Here is a 9298-nt window from a genome sequence, read left to right as displayed (position 1 = left end):
ATCCACGGGAACAATAAAAAAAAGTGTTAATAACACTGACCGCATGGGTTTTGTTGTTTCGAAGAAAAATAGTGTTTCTGAATCAGAATTTCATGCTGATTTTTTTTAATTAAATCCGTTTTCGCGTACCGTGTCAGAATTTTTCATAATTCAAAATTATATGTTTCTAATATTTTTCATAATATAGTAGGGTAAAGTTGCCTATTTCCGTGATACCCCTAATCCCGTGATACTTTTTTTTAATTAAATGTCAGTCAAAGCTTTGCCGTTCGACCATAGCGCCAGGTATCTTTCTCGAAAGAGTGTATCTTTCGCCTACTTTTGAGACATCGGTGAACTTCCTAGCAAGATACCCAATTCTGTGACATTCAGTGAAAAAACCGTATCACGGAATTAGGCAACTTTACCCTACATCATTATTATTTTTCTGCACTTGACATTTGTTGAAAACAACTATTTGAAAGGCACGGCAGTTTATAATTTCAACTTTATTATTTAAAATGTGACAGAGTATTCTTCCTTCTATATTGAATAAGGCCTAGTCTTACTATTTCAGTCCTTATAGTAGCTTAAAATGAATTGCCGGTAAGACTTCTTTTTGAGGATTCTTATCTGTCTCTACCCGGCATCATCTATAAGCAGAAAGTTGAAATTCAACTGCTTTCAGTGATAAAAATTTATTGAAGGAAATATTTGCTCTTTTAAGAGTTTGCTATTGAAATAAACCATGAGAGCGTTAATTGTCACAGATTAATGGGGGTGCGATCCAGCCTGTGAGGCTACACATTTAAAACCTTCCAGAGATAATCTACCTCCCTTTAAAAGTTGTTTTAAACTTGAGGTTCAATCTCGTGTTGTTCATTGTCGTGTAAAAGTGAAGTGTGTGAGCAGAGGTCATTTTTCTGCGACAGTACAGAATAATAGTGTTGTTTCATAGAAATGTCGAAACGTGTGAAATTACGAGTAGGTTCAATGAAAGAATTTGTGAAAGCTCCAGGTAAAGACAGTGGGTGATTTAAATACCTTTATGTTAAAGTCCTTCATTAACCTATGAAAACAATAAAGCTGCTATATTTATTGGCTCACAAATTCGAAAATGGATTATGGACAGACAGTATGAGTGGAAAAGAAAAGAATGTCTGGAATGCGTCCAGAAACGTTGTTTTTAATTTCCTTGGAAATAAGAAAGACCCAAATTATATTAATATAAGTAGTTCATATTTACAAAGTTTCAAACAGATTGGTTGCATCATGAGTATCAAAGTATATTTCCTTCATTTCCATCTAAATTATTTTCCTGATAATTAGGAGATTTTAGCGAGAAATATGGTGAAAGATTTCACCAAGATATAAAAGAATGGAAACGAAGTATCAAGGAAAGTGGAATGATAACATGGTGGTGATTACTAGATGTTTAAAAGGGACTGCTTTGAACAACAATCGAGGTCAAAAAAGAGGAAATTTGCAATATTGGCATAAAGTTATGAATGTGATTGTTAATGGTTAATAGCAAATTGTAGTCCAGTTTTTTTTCTCACAAAATGATTGTTGAAAGTAATTTTCATGACGTTTCACAAAGCTACAGTTTATTTCTAGGTAGTAATTAATTTGTTAGCATTTATTCACATTTTTATGATTTGTATAAAAACCTGATGTGTGGAAAGAAATTGGAGATTTATTTTCGAATTCATCACAAAACAATCCATTAAGAATCGCATATCAGATACAAAACAACAGGAAAAAAGTTTAAAAATGCAGATCAGTGATAAACTGATAATCAATCAGTCAAACAATAATATTCAAACAAATGACGATGACTGTTCTGTATCACATGCTGTCATAAGAAGTCACATGAGGCACAGACAGGCCTTTAATAGTCTGGTCTATCTCAGTTCCGTTTAATTTGTTTTCCACATATTCGACAGTCTACATCTCTCGTAATTTTTCCATTTCAATTTTCATTTAATTTATATTTCATCTACGGTACTGGATGGCTGTCCGTTGTCTCTGATGGTCCTGTGATGTCCCTGCGGTGACTCAGCGTTGTCCAATCGCACATCCAAGAACGCCCGCAGTATGTAGTTGTCTAGTGTTGATTCAGAGACAATATCCTCCCTCCCCTTAAGTCGGTACTACATGGGCGATAAGAGGGACCAAGAAAGAAGAAAAATGTATTTTCTTTTGTCGCAGATTTCCGAACAAAAATGTAATGAGATAGGCCTAAGTATTCTCAGAATATTTTAGTTTCTTATACCAATACCATTCCACCAGTTTCATTCTCTTCATTATAGTTCGCCGAGTTAACTCTGTGGTAGCATGTCTGCCTCCAGACAAGCCGGCCGGGTTCGATTCCCAGCGGAGTCAGACATTTTCGTGTAAAATTTCTACCTCGGGACTAGAAGAGGTAGCGGTGCACAACTTCTAATCACTAGATTGTGCACCAAAATGCCTGGGTTATATCACAAATCTCTTCGCAGTGTATATGAAGAGAAAACATGTCACTGTTGACAGTGATTCGTCCGTCGGACGGGGACGTTAAGCCTGGCGGCCCCCTTGCTGTTATTCGACAGGAGTGGGTTACGTGCTGGCACCGAGTTTCCCCTTTTCCCTTCCTCATCATCCTCACCCATTCCTTACACTACACTTACACGAACAATTAAACATACAATCACCCTAGTACACGACTTAACTCTTAACAGATATACATCATGCAAAGCGTGGCGCGTCAGAGTGGTGCGCAACTTGAAAATGGGTCACAGTTCTGCAATATGCGGAACCCGAATCACGCAAGTGAAGTGGGTAGGCATTAGATACACACATACACGTTCTCTTCATTAACATATTGTCACAATAATGGGGAATATCTTGTAGGTATGGAAAAGTTTACAAGAGACTAGTACGAGTTTCGGGCTCTCACGGAGACCGGATTTTTAAACATTTACTGGGACTTAATTTCTCTATAGTTTCAGAATTACAAATTTCAAAACTCAAAATCTCTTTCTCAACGAAGAACATAATTTTCGAAACAGGAGTATAGACTGTTATTTTTTCATTCTCATAAAATTTAGTGTTATGATGCAATTATCAATTTTGTGATTTTTTCTGAAATATACACACAGTTCCAGCAACCCTGATTAAAAAAAAAAGTGATTTTAGGCATACAACTTGTTTATCTGTCCGCCCGTCCGTCTGTGTACTGAGATTTCTATTAGATGGATTATAATTTATACCTATTCAGTAAATACGAGTCAGTTTACCCGTACAACGATGGATATATATTACTTTTAGGAAAAAATAATAGATACTTATATGTATTTTGGGTTCCTATTAGTGTCTTGCAATGTTCGAACATGAGAAAGGCAACCAAGACATTAAAAACTTCGTCTTATATCATATGAAAAACTAATCGCAAGATATGTGCTAAAATTCTTAAGGGTTTAAAACATGAGTGAAGGACATTGAATATTTGCATAATAAGGTGGAACAAAGACGACAGACCTCGTTCTGCAGAGCGAACCTAGGCGAATATCGAACTTCCCCGTACTCAACAAACTTAAACCGAGCACAGCGAAGCACGACACTAGTCCCTGTCACCACAGCAAGACACGTCCTCAGGCTGCGGATAGAGGAGACGGCCTCCAGATATGGAGGGCAGCTGCTAATACAGTGTCTATCAGTCTTATTCGTTCGTACAGGTGAAAATATGTAACAACTTTGGTGATAAAAGACACATGAAATGAAAGTATTACATTTCTCTTTGAAAATTCTGTTCAGTAGCATTATGAATACAAATAAAACAAAAAGTAAAATCCATATATACCATAAACACGTAAATAAACGAAATTTAACAGAATATATAATTTCTCACCTGTCATTTATATTCGTACAGTTAGTAACAAAATTAAATAACTATACATAAATAACATAAACAATTACGTTCACATACCTAGTTGCATATCCTCTGGCTTTGATCACTGCCTGACACCTTCTCTGCATGGAATTTACCAACGTTTTACATTGCTGCGGAGTGAAATTTCGCCATTCTTCCAGCACAACAGTTTTGAGGTGTTCTTTGGACGAAATTGTATTTTTATGTATATTTTCCTTAAGTTTGGACCACAAATGCTTGATGGGATTCAGATCGGATGATTGAGGAGTATGGAGTTGTTTCGGGACGTTCCATATCAACCAGTGTTTGTTCATTTCGGCCGTATGTTTGCTGTCGTTGTCTTGATGGAAAATGTAAACAGACGGCAAATCCATTTAATTGCACTTTCCTTGACATTATTTTTCAAGATGTTGTTATAGATTACATTGTCCATAATTGCATCAATTAAGTCGATGTTACTCACGCCTTTCGAAGACTCATGCCACCAAATCATTATGACGCCACCTCCATGTTTCACAGTGGGAAGATTGTTATCCACTTCATCGGCCTCATTCTTCTTTTTCCACACTCTATGGGCACCATCGGATCCGAAAAGATTAATCTTGGTCTCATCACTGTCCCAAAATTCTTGCTCCCAATTTACATGAACTTTAGGAAATTTAATTCTTAAAGCTCGATTTTTTCTACTTACAAAGGGACTTTTTCTTATCCTTCTACCTTGAAATCCATATTTATATAGGACACGTCGCACCGTTGTTACACTAACAGTCTTCCTTGTGGTTTTTGTCATGAGAGAACGTGGTTTCGGCACACTTAACGGTGGATTTGATATTATCTGTCTTATTTTGAACCTTTTTTCCCTCTCATTTAGTTTTTTTTCTCTCTCTCTTCTGATTTGCAGTAAATCCACGGTATTTGAATTTATTAACCACGTATTGTATCGTGGAATGACTTTTGTTTACTATATTGCCTATTTTCCGTAAAGAATAACCTTTAAGAGCCAGTCTAACTATCGCCTTCTTTAGCTCGGCACTGAGTTCCTTCGACTTGCCCATTTTGAACAGGACTGACTGCTGAAGCAAAACAAACCCTAGAGCACGCGGTAATGCACACTCGCTGTTACCATTAAGGCACGGCACCCCCGAATGAGTCAAAATTACTCAAGTGTAAGAATATAAATGACATACAGTTTTACTTTCAAAGTAATGTATTTATTAATATTTTTGTTAATTAGAGCTTAAAATAAAAACTGGTTGTAAATTAACGTTCTAAGAAATGGTTTTAAAGCATGGTACACTACTATTAGTATATGAGTATAATTATTTTGTACATAATGTTGTCTTATTAGTTTAAATTAGATATGCACGAATAAGGATGATAGACACTGTATATCGAATAAGCAGTCACGGACAGCCGATAAGGGGTAATCCTCCAGCTTGGTGTTGGGCGAAGAGCTAACAACCCATCACCGTAAAAAAAAAACAGCTTGTTACGAAACCTCGACATCGTAGAACTATAATGCTCACGCCCCTACAGAAGAGAAAGATGATCATATAAAGGATAGCTTATGAGGAATTAGAACACACTTTTGAACAGTCATATAGATATCACATGAAAATTTTATTGGAGGATTTCAATGCTAAAGTAGGACGGGAGGATATTTTTAAACCTACTATTGGAAAAGAGAGCCTACACGTGACTAGTAATGATAATGGAGTTACGTTAGTCAACTTTGCCACATCAAAAAATGTAATTGTTAAAAGTACAACATTCTCCCATAAGGATATACATAAATATACTTGGACTTATCCAGATGGAGTGACACGTAACCAGATAGATCACATCTTGATAGATAAAATAAGACATACTAGTATAGTAGACATTCGAATCTTCAGGGGGGCAGATTGTAATTATGACCATTATTTGGTAATTGAAGAATTAAGAGAAAGACTATCAGTAGCCAAGCGAGTAAAGCAACAAGTTAATATTAGAAGATTCAATATTCCGAAATTGCAGGACGAGGAAACTAAGCAACATATACAGGGTCGAAATTTTAAAGAAGTTTGCCGCTTTAGGGAGTTCCGACGAAGTTGAGGAAGAATTAGATGTTATAGCGTGTGGGAAAATATCAGAAATAATATCAAAATTGCAGCCGAGCAGAGCGTAGGTTATTATGAAACTAACAAAAAAAACCGTGGTTTGATGAAAATTGTTGCACGGTAGTAAAAAGAAGGAAACAGGCACAATTGATATTCTTACAGGATCCAGTTGAGGTGAATAAAGATATTTCAATGAAAGACGGGAAACAAGTCGTACACTTAGGAATAAAAAGAGAGATTACTTGATGGATAAAAACTCAATGAGGTAGAGACAAGTAGTAACAATATTAGATATTTATATAAGGGCATAAAGGAATTTAAGAATGCATTTCAAGAAAGAGTAAATGTGGTCAAGGATGAGAATGGTGACTTGCTTGCAGATTCTCATTCAATCCTGAACAGATGGAAAAACTATTTTGGGCAACTACTAAATGCACATAGTCCAAATAGAAATGACTAGAACGAAATTCAAACACAAAATGCTGAGCTATTTATGTCCGAAACCACACTTCCTGAAGTCGGAATTGCGATAGAAAATCTTAAATAGTACAAGTCTCCAGGTATCGATCAAATTCCAGCAGAATTAATACAAGAGGGTGGAAGCGCATTATCTAGCGAAATTTATAAACTTGTACCTGCTATTTGGGAAAAGGAAATTGTACAGAACAATGGAAGGAGTCCATAATTGTACCTATTTTTAAGAAGGGGGACAAAACTAACTGTGGTAACTTTCGAGGAATATCACTTTTGTTGACGCCGTACAAAAATTTGTCCCATATTCTTTTGAGAAGATTAACTCCGTACGTAGATGAAATTATTGGGAATCATCAGTGCGGTTTTAAGCGTAATAGATCGACAATTGATCAGATTTTTTGTATTCGACAGATATTGGAAAAAAATGGGAGTATAAGGGTACAGTACATTAGTTATTCGTATATTTCAAAAGGACATATGACTCGGTTAAGGGAGAAGTTTTATATAATATTCTTATTGAATTTGGTATTCCCAAGAAACTAGTTCGATTAATTAAAACGTGTCGCACTGAAACTTACAGCAGAGTTCGTATAGGCCAGATTCTATGTGATGCTTCTCCAATTCACTGCGGGCTAAAGCAAGGAGATGCACTATCAACTTTACTTTCTTTAACTTTGCTCTAGAATATGTCATTAGGGAAGTCCAGGATAACAGAGAGGGTTTGAAATTGAACGAGTTACATCAGATCCTTCTTTATGCGGATGACGTGATTATGTTAGGAGAAAATTCACAAACGTTTCGGGAAAACAAGGAAATTTTACTTGAAGCAAGTAAAGAGATAGGTTTAGAAGTAAATCCCGAAAAAACAAAGTATATGATTATGTCTCGTGCCCAGAATATTGTACGAAATGGAAATATAAAAATTAGAAATTTACCCTTTGAAGAAATGGAAAAATTGAAATATCTTGGAGCAACAGTAACAAATATAAATGACACTCGGGAGGAAATTAAACGCGTAATAAATATGGAAAATGCTTGTTATTATTCCGTTGAGAAGCTTTAATCATCCAATCTGCTCTCAAAAAAGCTGAAAGTTAGATTTACAAAACAATTATATTACGGGTTCTTCTGTATGGTTGTGAAACTTGGACTCTCACTTTGAGAGAGGAACAGAGATTAAGGATGTTTGAGAATAAGGTGCTTATGAAAATACAGTGAAACCTGTTTAAGACGGAAGTAACATGGTCCTAATTTTTTTTTCCGTTGTGGACAGGTTTCCGTATTATTCAGGTGTGACATTAAAATGGAATATTTTGTCATTCATATAGATGAAAAAAAAAATTGCATGCCGCAAACTGCAAGACGTACAAAATATTCCATTTAACACTCATCACATTAAATCAGCTATCTGTCGCTTATTACGTTGGTGAATCATCTTGATTAAAATCTCATTTTCTGTATAAATATTATCGTAACTCACTCATTAGTCATTAAACATTACTAAATTTACTAATCTCATTCTATTTAATATCTAACACTATACTCTAATACTGTACTGCATATCACTGCACATTATTAATTAATTGGACTAGAAGCCATCTATTAGAAGCCTTGAATTCTGGTTTATTTAATTTCTTTTCCAGTTCAATAGCTTGCTTTGCAGAACAGATCCAGAAATTGGCTTGTTCTTTGAAATGTCATGAAGAACCCACTCTCACAACAGTTCATTTATTTCCACATAAACAGTTGCTTTCTGGTTCCTTTTGTGTCACCAATATTGGCCGCACGCCACTCACTCATTATGATCTTTATTTTTCAAAGTGTCACACTTGAGTTTTCCACAACTGTACTTCTATATTATTTCACATAGACTTTGTTTCTAATTTTCCTTTATCTCGATGACTTTTACTTCATCACTTAACCCTCGACAGCTGGCGCGAAGAAATTTAACGTGAGGACTGGAGCCGGGCAATTTTGACCCGTCAGTTAATGCTAATAAACAAACAATAGTGGTTGCATTAGTTATGGTTATGTATCTACAACTATAATATGTGTTTTTTCCACTTAATACACAACTTTACCATGGATTTAAAAACTTAACATTTTTTTCGAAATAAAGTTTGCTCTTAGAATTGATTGGAACGAAATGAAGGATAATCACACATTTATTACGAAAACATTAAATAAAAATCATTAGCAAAAATATTATAGAATATTTACAGTCAATTTTATTTTCAAAATTTGTTTGAAGAAACGTTTCGATTATCCAACTAAATTAATTTATTCTGAATTTAATGTATTTAATATTGAACAAATTTATAAGTATACACTGTTAAAATTTTATCATAAAAATCGTAATAAGTTTGTATTACAGACACACAATTATGACACAAGACGAAATATTAATTCAACATTAGTAGAACCTAAATGTCTCACATCTGCTGGTCTAAACCATAGCATTAATTTTGGCCCTCGGTTGTACAATGCTTTAACTAAATTACACCCAGAACTTCTAACATGTAACCCACTAACATATAACAAGAAAATTAGAAACGTGTTAATATCTTCAATTTGATTAAATAAATTTATAGCCTATGTGTATGAATTAATCAACCTATATTATATTTGTATTCTATAATTTTGAAATATATATTAGTCCTACTTTTCACGTGCGATATTATTCTTCTCTAGTGTTAATATTATATTATATAATTCTATTGCCGCTGTAATTATATTTTAGTTCCTATTTTATTTTACTTATTTTTATTTTATTATTATTCTTTTTATTTTAATATTATATCTGAACTGCGACCGAGCACGAGCGCTGCTCATTCGG

The sequence above is a fragment of the Periplaneta americana genome, chromosome 6, assembly GCF_040183065.1.
Source record: "Periplaneta americana isolate PAMFEO1 chromosome 6, P.americana_PAMFEO1_priV1, whole genome shotgun sequence".
Classification (NCBI taxonomy): domain Eukaryota; kingdom Metazoa; phylum Arthropoda; class Insecta; order Blattodea; family Blattidae; genus Periplaneta; species Periplaneta americana.
Note: the sequence above shows the minus strand (reverse complement) of the source record.